The 10,898-nt window shown below is 38.1% G+C and overlaps 1 pseudogene; it reads left to right on the top strand.

The window, feature by feature from the left end:
- Nucleotides 1-3,630: 3,630 nt before the first annotated feature.
- On the top strand, nucleotides 3,631-4,623 carry LOC140741399 (acid-sensing ion channel 2 pseudogene; annotated as a pseudogene).
- The last annotated feature ends 6,275 nt before the right edge of the window (nucleotides 4,624-10,898 follow it).

Here is a 10,898-nt window from a genome sequence, read left to right as displayed (position 1 = left end):
ATTAATTCCTCTGAACAGTTTTGCCTTTGATTAATCCATAACACGATGTTTTATAAGTTAATACTGCCCTTCACAGTTAAGAACTATATCGCGATATAATATAGGCCCTCATAATTTCCACAGTTGTATTTTTCTGTTTTTTTCCAGAGTTTTAATTGCATACCTCAATTTAGATAGTTGTAAAATGTCTTGACATTTTGAGATATTTAATAACAGTTCAGAACCTTTGACAGCTCAGAGTATTCCGGAAGTGGGGAGAGTGTATGCCACCTGAAGCCCACCTGTTTCTCAGAGACTGCCATTCCTCTGAAGCAGTGCTTGCTTGGTACTTTGCATCCAGGAAATGTAATAGAACTGGCAGGCACCATGAGCAGCATCCTGCATCCAGTGCAATCTGGTCCAGCACATGTGGATCAGATTTTATTACAGAGTGAAAGGGATTGATGAACAGTAGTTAGGATGATGACAGCTTTTGCTTGAACTCAAAGTATGCTCTGGTCCCTCCTAGTGGTTAATTTTATACTGCATATTCCCTTGAAAAGAAGGGATAAATATGAAACATTTTGAACTTAACTTCCTTAAAGTAAAAATATATATAAATTGGCTTTTATATATCAAGTGTAAATCCGAGATTATTTGTTGAATCTTTTCCCGATTTCCCCTCGTCAATTATATCGGGTTTCCTCCTGTCAGATGATGGTGTATAAGCTGCAGAAACCATTGAAATTCTTTAGAAATATTAGAATTTCAATCAATGGGTGAATGTCTTTGTTGAAATTCATGGATTAGCATAGAATGTGGTCAGTAGTTAAATTTGCACTTTTAGAAAACAAAATCTCTGGCCCCTCTGTTCTCTGACTGCAATAAATGAGTACTTGTTAATTGATTGAAGACTAATGCAGTTTACTATTCTGTTATACAAGGGATATTAGTCATTCCTGTTAAGTATTACTGTAGTCTCTTAGATTACCAGCAATTATCCCTTGCAGTTTTCCAGACACTAATAATGTATGCGCCCCTGCCACTGAACATGTACTGGGTTAGATGACAGGGGAAATTATAGCCCATTGTCATGAAACCAATATCTAAGATCTCCCAGTGTATATGGAATTCCATATTTAATTGGTATGGTTAAAATTCTGCATTAATCATGATGAAATGAGTTCACTTCACACCGATTTGATGACCACGACTATTTATCTCATGTAACACTCTCCTTTTGGATCCAGTGGATAACATTTTCTTCTCAAGCTGTCACGGAATAAATGCATCTTTGAAATTCTCTGGTACCTGATTCTCTGCTGTAGTTGGCCAGCATGAAAGATTGTTGTTAAGGGTTACATTATAGGCATTTACCAAGGTTATGCTTGCAATACTGTCACTTTTTGAGAGAATATTGTTGAGAAATCACAGCCAAGTCTTGATCGAATTCTAGAATGTGTTAAAACCAAACAGATTTCCACTTGCTTTAGAATACTATACTATTTTGTCACTATGGAATATTGGAATACAATTAGGATCCATTCTCTCCTAAGAAAGCAGGAACAGAACTTTATTATGTATACAATGTTTTTGTGCTTGATACTAACTGATAACGCAAAATGGCTCCAGTCATTTTTCATCTCTCAGGAAACACATTAGTAAAATGTTTGGTCATGCAAGCAAAGCCAGGAGAGCATTCTGTGGGTGAATAACCATTTGTACTTTGAACCTGCATGAGAAGCTTTGGTGTTGCATATCTTTCATACTGTGAAGTTGACACTTAACTAAATCTGAATTTAATCTTGCATAACATGTCTCGTTTCTTCTAAAATTTAAATGTTATGCATTGGAATTTCTGTCATGCCTTAAAAATATGTATATTAGAAAAAGCCAGCATGTCATTTTTTTTTTACCATTTTCACAGAAGCTGACCAGAAAATAATTTCTGATTGATTTCAGGATGCACCTATTTATATCAATAAGATCTCTTAGCCTCATGGAAGATCCAATTTATACATTATATGCTACAAAAGATATTGACTCATTTTATCAGGGATACACAAGGACAGAAATTGCTGAACATTCTCAGCAGATTAGGTAGCATCTGTAACGAAAGAAAAAGTTTCTGGCTAATGTTATTTCATCAGGTAGGAGAAAGTTTTAAGATACAGAGAGGAATGGGGAAGAGAGAGGAGAAGTGAACAATTGCTCAGTCTGAAGCAAGTTTGGTGAATGGAACTGGTAGAATATCAAAAGGGATTTTCTGTTTTTATTTCAGTTTTCACACATCTTTTTCTTCCTTTATTTCCTTATTCTCAACAATCACATGGGTGGTTCCGTGGCTATAAAAATATATTAACTGGTTTGTGATAAATTCCCCTGAATATTGCTAAAACAAACATATTTAAAACATTGAAGTTTAAAAAAAACAACATGACCACATCTGAAATCCTATCCTCTTAGAAGTGCAGGTCAAGCTTAATCTTTTAAAGATATTCAAACTGAATAACCTTGATTTGATTAACAAGACTGATTGTTGCTTTTACTGGGTCCTCATTAGAAATAATCCATGATCATTCCATTCATTTAGAATTTAGAGTCATGCTTTAAAGTAGTCATTATGTTCACTAGTGCTTTTCCTTAAATTCAGTGCAGCACAGTAGTAACACATATACTCGTTTGACCAGAATCACTTACAGTAATGGGTTAAGAATGGCAAAATCTAAACTACTGTTGTGTCTGAGGAGGTTAATGTAATATTTTGAACAGCCAGCTTAAACCTGGATCGGGGTTAATGCAAGTCAAGCATACACAGTTATTTTATTTTAGAAGGCTAGGTTAGTTATCATACGTGATGAGTGCAAGCACTAAGAGAAATATCAACGCCTCTGCACAGACGATAATCCAGGCTTCCCCTCCTCTGCTTTGCTGTTCGGCAAGCTCCCAGTCAGACACCACTGGAAGCTGCTGTTGTAATTCCCTCAACTGGATGATGTATTTAGCCTGAAACTCCACACAGACGAGCACCAGATGCAACAGATCAATGAGTGCTTGCTAATATCAATCGCTCTCGGCGTCAAGTACTGACTGTTTTTGGTTTTCTTTATGTTTTTACTGAATTTATTTCCTTTAAACATTCCGTAAAGTTCTTTGGCATGCCAATTGCATAATCTATCTTTAAAAAAAAATTTGCATCAGAGTACTGTTTTTGCTTGAAGGCTCTAGAAAGCTTGGGATACCAGTATAACTAATGTGCTCATTGTGAGTCTGTGGAGCCTTCTGCTGTTGTTACTGCTGCTGATGCTGCTGCTGTTTTACTTGCAGACTGTCTCTCCTCACTCTCTCCTTATCTGTTTGCTCTCTCTCTCTCTCTCTCTCTCTCTCTCTCTCTCTCTCTCTCTCTCTCTCTCTCTCAATCTCTCCCTCTCTGCTTTCTTATTTAGCAATCCATTCTTACTGTCCGAAGATCCTGGGATCACACTGAGAGCATCAGGAAAGTGCCCAGAGGTGGTTGGACTCCAGTAATAAACACCATAAGAGATAGAAAACCAAGCAATCAATTTAAGGAATTGTTCTCTTATAAATCATCACTACAAGGCTGGCATCCCTGTGGATACTGTGCAGAGCATTTACACAAGCTAACGGACTGCAGGCTGCTTCGTGATTTAAGTATTTCATCAGGAATATTGTCAGCTGGAGGATCTTTAATACGATTGGTGGCATTCTTTATCCCTCCCACCCTATCTTTCCATCCCCGCTGCTTCCAAACAGACGAAGGCTTTTTGATGGTGCTGTGGAAGTCAAAGGCAAGAGTTTGCTTCTATCTGTTGTGAAAGATTTTTCTTTTGTCCCCACACAAAGGGCCAACTAGATCAGCCAAAACAGAGCTCTTAGGATAAAACGAAAACAACTGCTTTATGAAATTGAAGCTCTAAGTGCATTAAGCAGCTGGAAGACAGGTAAAATCACTTAAATACAAATATAAATAAAGAAATGGATGAGAAGGAGAACAGCACAGGCAGTGTGGGGAGTCTGCAGCCTTCCACTATCCATGTTTTTGCCAACACTTCATCCCTTCATGGAATCAGGCACATATTTGTTTATGGGCCCATGACCATGCGTCGATTCATGTGGACAGTAGTATTTATTGGATCCTTGGGCCTACTCGTGGTGGAATGCGCAGAACGCGTGGCTTTTTATTTCTCATACCCGCATGTTGCCAAGCTGGAAGAGGTGGCCACAAACAACCTGGTTTTTCCCGCTGTTACTATCTGCAACTTGAATGAGTTTCGCTTTTCAAAGCTAACAGCAAATGATCTCTACCATGCTGGTGAGCTCCTGGGATTGCTCAACGTGCACCTAGAGATCCAGAGCCCCCATCTGGCTGATCCCATTGTGCTGAAAACTCTCAAGAAGAAAGCTGATTTCAAACATTACAAGCCAAGGGTATTCAATATGCATGAGTTTTATGACCGTGTTGGCCATAGTCTTAAGGATATGATGCTGTACTGCAAGTTCCGGGGAGTGCGATGTACTCATAAGGACTTCAAAACTGTGAGTAAAAGTTTTATTTTGGCCATTTCTGTCACTCCAGGTTATTCTATTTTTCAAAATCTTTCCTTCCTGTTCATGCTGTCATAAAAATGTTACTTGTATCAGTGAAAATATGAAAGCAATATTTACAAATTATTCATTAGAGACTTTTGTTGGACCCAACTAGTTTCAATTTTTACTCAGTAAATATCCTCATTTAGGATTTTGCCCTATATTATGTTTTTGGTAGATGTCTGAAAATAAAAGGTCAATGAGATCACTCAGGGAGCAATAAGGATAGAATAAATAGCTTTTAATAAGAGTCTACCACTGCTTTGAGTATGTGCTACTGACAAATATCTGCAGGTGCAAAATCTCTTATAATGTTGCAGGAGTGAGAATCTGTCTAACAGTTCTAACCTATATCATAAATTTAATTGACCTGTCTGACTTATTCACCAAGTCACTGGAGTGACCTTTGAAAGATTTTTTTGGTTAGTTGTGCTTAGAGCTGTGATTATAATTATTCTTAAATATATTTTAGTTAAGCGTGTCACCAAATCATTCATATTGCCATGTCAATTGTTCTATTGAGAATGTGATATTACAATTGGAATTTCTTACTTTTTACTTTTACTTTGCTTACTTTCAAGAGAAGGTGGAGTGACAATATAATGTCATTTTATTTAGTGTTGTTCCAATGTATATCTTTTCATCAAAGCATTAACAAAATAAATCAACTCTATATCATTTGTGCTGTATTAGTTACAAGTTTAGAAATTATAGTAACTGATTTCAACAGACTAATGACTAATATTTTCCCAAAACATTACTTCAACTGTTACACTTGTGGAAGTGCTCTTTAATTTTTTTGGACCATGTAGTAGTGGAAAAAGGAAAACTTTTATTTGTATATTAGTTCTTGTATGCTGTATTGGAAATCTGTTGTATCCTTTAACATGATGTTATAGCAGAGTCCTTGGTGTAGACTTTTCCTCACTAGTCCAGAAAATAAGCTCTCCAAGTATACCTCTCCAAAGTGACCCACATTTAATAAGCAGCATTTTGTAAAGAAACAATTGATTACTCAGTTAATGATTCACAAGGTATTAAGCAAAGTGAATATTTATGTCAGATTGTAGTATGTGAATACAGTATATGTTTTACTTTATGCTCCGTATTTTTTTCCTCTTCTTTCAAAAGGGCATTGCACTGTTAGTGTAGGCTGTACAATGCTTCATCCCCATCACTTGCAAAGTCCTTGAGTCATTAAATGAACTTGCCATTAGTGCAGATGCTGCATAACTGCAGAAGCTAAATGCTTTTAACTGCTTACCAGCAGTCTATAAAGGAAGTTCTTGCAAGGTCTAATAAAAACACATTGTACAGTATATGTTCAATGTAAGATAATGAACAATCTACCTTTGCATGCTGTGCAAACATAGATTACTGTAAACTATCTAGTTTATTGAAATAAATCAGTTTCTTCCTTAATTCTGTAACTATAATTGATACATTCACCTGATGTAGTTAACTTTCCCAATAAACTCTTTTGGCTGTACTTCCATCAATGTGAAGCTTGTGTAGACACGACATATTACTAGTCCAACTCAATTTTTCTTCCTCTGAGTCATAGCAGTTGTAAATTTCCAATGCTTATTTCAAAGCTGTTTGAAATCTGCAGACGTGTGGCAATGAATCTCCTTTGCAAACCCTTACATGAATGCAAATATTCACAGACTAAGTAGTCAATGACATCTTTTTAAAGATTCCAGTTTAATTAGTAAACTTCTTTTATCAGGTTACTAAAATTGTAACTGTTACAATGTAATAATTTTCTCTTAAGATTTGACAGTCTTACAATAACACAGTATTTATTATTTTTGAAAGTTTTGTTGACTAATGCTTCAGAGTGATGCGTGAAGGCATATCATTTGATATGATTTAACATAGGGTGCTGAGGAAGCAACTTCTGGAAATCTTGATTGCATACTGTACATATTGTTTGGTAACCTTTTTTCAGGTGTATTTTTTTCTATTGATCCATGAGCTATGGGTAGCTATGCCAAGGTCAGCATTTAATGCATAGCTGTAATTTTCCTTGTACTGCAATGTCATTTCAAAAGAGTCAATCACATGGGGTCTGGAATCAGAAGTAGGCTAGCATCAGTGAGGGCAGTAGATTTTCTTCTCCAAATGATATTAATGAACTATTTATGTTTATATGACAATCAATTCATGGTTGCTATTATTGATGTACACTTTTTATTCCAGATTATTTAATTAAGAGAGTTTAAATTCCCCAGTTGTCATGATAGAATGTAGAACTATACAGCATAGAAACAGGTGCTTTGGGCCGCAATGTTGTGCCAAAGCAATTAAACTAGCAATAATTAGCCTACCTAAACTGGTTCCTTCTGTCTACACACCCATATCCCTCCATTCTGTGTGGATTCATGTGCCCATCTAAGAGCTTTTTAGACATCTATGTTGTATTTGCCTCCGCTACCACCCCTGGCAGTGTATTCCAGGCACTCGTTATTCTCTGAAAGAAAAACTTGCCGCACACACCTCGTTCAAACTTATTCCTCTCACCTTAACTGCATGCCCTCCAGAATTTGACATTTTAACTCTGGGAAAAAGATACTCGTTGTCAATTGTATCTATGCTTCTCATAATTCTGAAAACTCCCATCAGGTCTCCCCTCACTCTCTGCTGTTGCATCAAAAACAACCCAAGTTTATCCAACCTCTTGCCTTCTAATCCAGGTAGCATCCTGGTAAGCCTCTTCTGTACCCTGTGCAAGGCATCCACATGCTTCCTACAATGGGACAACCAGAATTGAATGCAAGACTTCATGTAAGGCCAACCCAGAGTTCTATAAAGCTGCAATATTACTTACTGAATCTGGAACTCAATATTTTTGTCTCATAAAGGCAAGCATGCCTTTTCATAAGTCAAGGGTAGAGCTTAAGAGTCGCGATGTAATGATGCAGCTCTATAAAATTCCGGTTAGGCCACACTTGGAGTACTGTGTCCAGTTCTGGTTGCCTCACTATAGGAAGGATGTGGAAGCATTGGAAAGAGTACAGAGGAGATTTACCAGGATGCTGCCTGGTTTAGAGAGTATGGATTATGATCAGAGATTAAGGGAGCTAGGGCTTTACTGTTTGGAGAGAAGGAGGATGAGAGGAGACATGATAGAGGTGTACAAGATATTAAGAGGAATAGATAGAGTGGATAGCCAGTGCCTCTTCCACAGGGCACCACTGCTCAGTATAAGAGGACATGGTTTTAAGGTCAGGGGAGGGAAGTTCAAGGGGGATATTAGAGGAAGGTTTTTTACTCAGAGAGTGGTTGGTGTGTGGAATGCACTGCCTGAGTCAGTGATGGAGGCAGATACAGTAGTGAAGTTTAAGAGACTACTAGACAGGTATATGGAGGAATTTAAGGTGGGGGGTTATATGGGAGGCAGGGTTTGAGGGTCGGCACAACATTGTGGGCCGAAGGGCCTGTAATGTGCTGTACTATTCTATGTTCTATGCCTTACCCACCAACATATGCAGCCACTTCCTGGGAGCAATGGAGTTGGACCCCAGGATCTTTCTGCATATCAACACTGTTCAGGGTCCTGCCATTAACTGTGTACTGTCCCTTTACATGCAATCTTCCAAAGTGCAACACCTCACATTTGGCTGGATCAAACTTCATCTGCCATTTTACTGCCTATATTGGCAACTGATCTATATTCTGCTGTATCCTTTTGCCATCTTCTGCACAATCCATAACACCGTTCACCTTTATACCATCTGCAATCTTACTAATCCACATATCCATATTTTCATCGTGGTCATTTATATCACAGAGGTGCCAGTATGACCTCTAGCCAGAATAAGTCCCATCGACCACTACCTTCTGTCTTTTATGGGCAAGCCAGTTCTGAATCTAAACAGCCAAATCACCATGGATGTCCTGCAACTCAATCTTCTGGATGAGGCTTCCATGAGACACCTTGTCAATTGCCTAACTGAAATCCAATTAGCTCTACCATCATCAATCACTTTGGTCACCTCCTCAAAATATTCAGTCACATTAGTAAAGTATGACATGGCTTGCACAGAGCCATGCTGACTATCCCTAATTAAGTTTCTCTAAGTGATCATAAAACATAAGACCATAAGACACAGAGCAGAATTAGGCTATTTGGCCCATTGAGTCTGCTCCACCATTCTAAATTGGCTGATTTATTATCCCTCTCAACCTCATTCTCCTGCCTTCTCCCTGTAACCTTTGACACCCTGATTAACCAAGAACCTATCAACAGCTGTCTTAAATATACCCATTGACTTAGCCTGCACAGCGGTCTCTGGCAATGAATTCCACAGAGTCACCACCCAATGGCTAAAGTATTTTTTTCCTCATCTCTGTTCTAAATGGACATCCCTCAATTCTGAGGCCGTGCCCCCGGTGCTAGACTCCCGCACTATAGAAATCCTAGTGCCAAAAATTCTCTCCTGCAGCTTCCCTACCAATGACAGAATTTAAAGTAGTGATCAGATTTGAATTAAAGCATGCAGATGTATAGTCCAGGCTTCTAGATCACATAAATAACATGCTCTGGTCCTTTTGAAAGAGACAATTGAGGGAGGATAAGGACAATAACTGACCAATGTAGGTCAAACTCCGCTAAGCCCACTCTCTGAAACATAATGCAACCAGAGCTTTTATCCGGCCAAACAAGGACATATTGCACAGTAAATGACGATTTTAAGAAAACTGCAGAAATAGGAAATAAATACAAAGATAAAATGCTGGAACCACTCAGCAGGTTATGAAGCATCTGTGGAAGGATAAATAGAGTTAATGTTTCATATGTGAGAGGCTTTATCAGAACTAGGAAAGAGAGAACTCAAGTTGATTTACAGTAGCACAGAAGGTGGGGCAGGATGTGTAGAACTTTGTTAGCAACACAGATGAACTGAATTGAATTGACTTTATTACTTACATCCTTCAACTACATGAGGAGTAAAAATCTTTACATCTCTGAATATGCAATGTGCAATTATAGTAATTTATAATAAATATTATGTACAACAGGATGATCAATATAACATAGAAATACAGTAGTGTCAGCATGAATTAATCAGTCTGATGGCCTGGTGGAAGAAACTGTCCTGGAGCCTGTTGGTCCTGGCTTTTATGCTGCGGTACAGTTTCCTGGATGGTAGCAGCTGGAACAGTTTGTGGTTGGGGTAACTCGGGTTTCTAATGATCCTTCAGGCCCTTTTTACTCACCTGTCTTTGTAAAGGCCCTGAATAATGGGAAGTTCACATCTACAGAAGAGCAGGGCTGTGGAATGTGCCCAGTAGGCCAAACTATGATAATAGAGAGAGAAAAACTGAGCCAAAATGACAGAATGATATCTGGCAGAAATTGCTAGTTTTGATTCAAATGGAAAGACAGAACAAAGATTTCAGTATTGTTTCTTGAATGCTGCAATGTGCCCAGACAGAAAATGACTTGTTTCCTCTCTTTCCCAGTTCTGTTAATCTTAGCCCTGGACCATTAGCTGTTTTTTCCCTCCATGCATGCTGTCTGAATTACTGAGTGCTTCCATTTTCTGGTTTTATTTTCCAAGCAGCCTCAATAGTAGTTCAATCAGGCCTTTGCCACCAAATGTATAACTCTGATTAAAATATCCAAAATCAGACCAAAACAGAGCAAATGATTTTAAGCCAAGTTGAACTTCACCTGAAGGATATTTAATTATTTGTAACAGGCACATGGTATTAACAATTAGAAGAAGTTTCTCCTGGTGAATCCACATCACAGTTTCATAAGACTAACTGATGTGTACTTGCAGTTTGGTTATTTTTTTACTGCTGAAGGTTAAGAATATTATTTACTTTTTACATTTGCTATGCGATTGGGAAAAGTAAATGCATGGTGCAAAGAGTGAAAATGAGAATCAGTGGATGGAAATGTATTGCCTGGAGCTGTTGGAGGAGGTGGGGGGAATAAGTTGTGAGGAAGGATAGATGAGTATGGCAGAACTCAACTGTCCTGATAACATATTGTTCCTGGTTCTTGATTAACTGGGAAGAGTGGGCATGATGGAATAAACAAGAATCAATTTCTATGCATGATTTGAAAAGACATTCAAAGCAAGAAATTTGATGCCATCTGTCATTGCCTGTACCACTATTGAAGAAAGGAAACCAAAGGTTGCCTTCAAGTTCATGGACGCCTCAGTGAATGAACTGGCACATGCAAGGTGGTAATTGGAAAAAGCCTAAAGGAAAGCAGCCTAAATAGCTGGAGAAATCAGCAGAAGGTTCCATGTTCATCAATTTTTTCAAGTGAAGAAAGGTGAGCACATTCA

This window comes from Hemitrygon akajei, chromosome 18 (genome assembly GCF_048418815.1).
Source record: "Hemitrygon akajei chromosome 18, sHemAka1.3, whole genome shotgun sequence".
Classification (NCBI taxonomy): Eukaryota; Metazoa; Chordata; class Chondrichthyes; order Myliobatiformes; family Dasyatidae; genus Hemitrygon; species Hemitrygon akajei.
The sequence above is the reverse complement of the archived record's forward strand: the minus strand, read 5'-3'. Positions and strand labels throughout refer to the sequence as shown.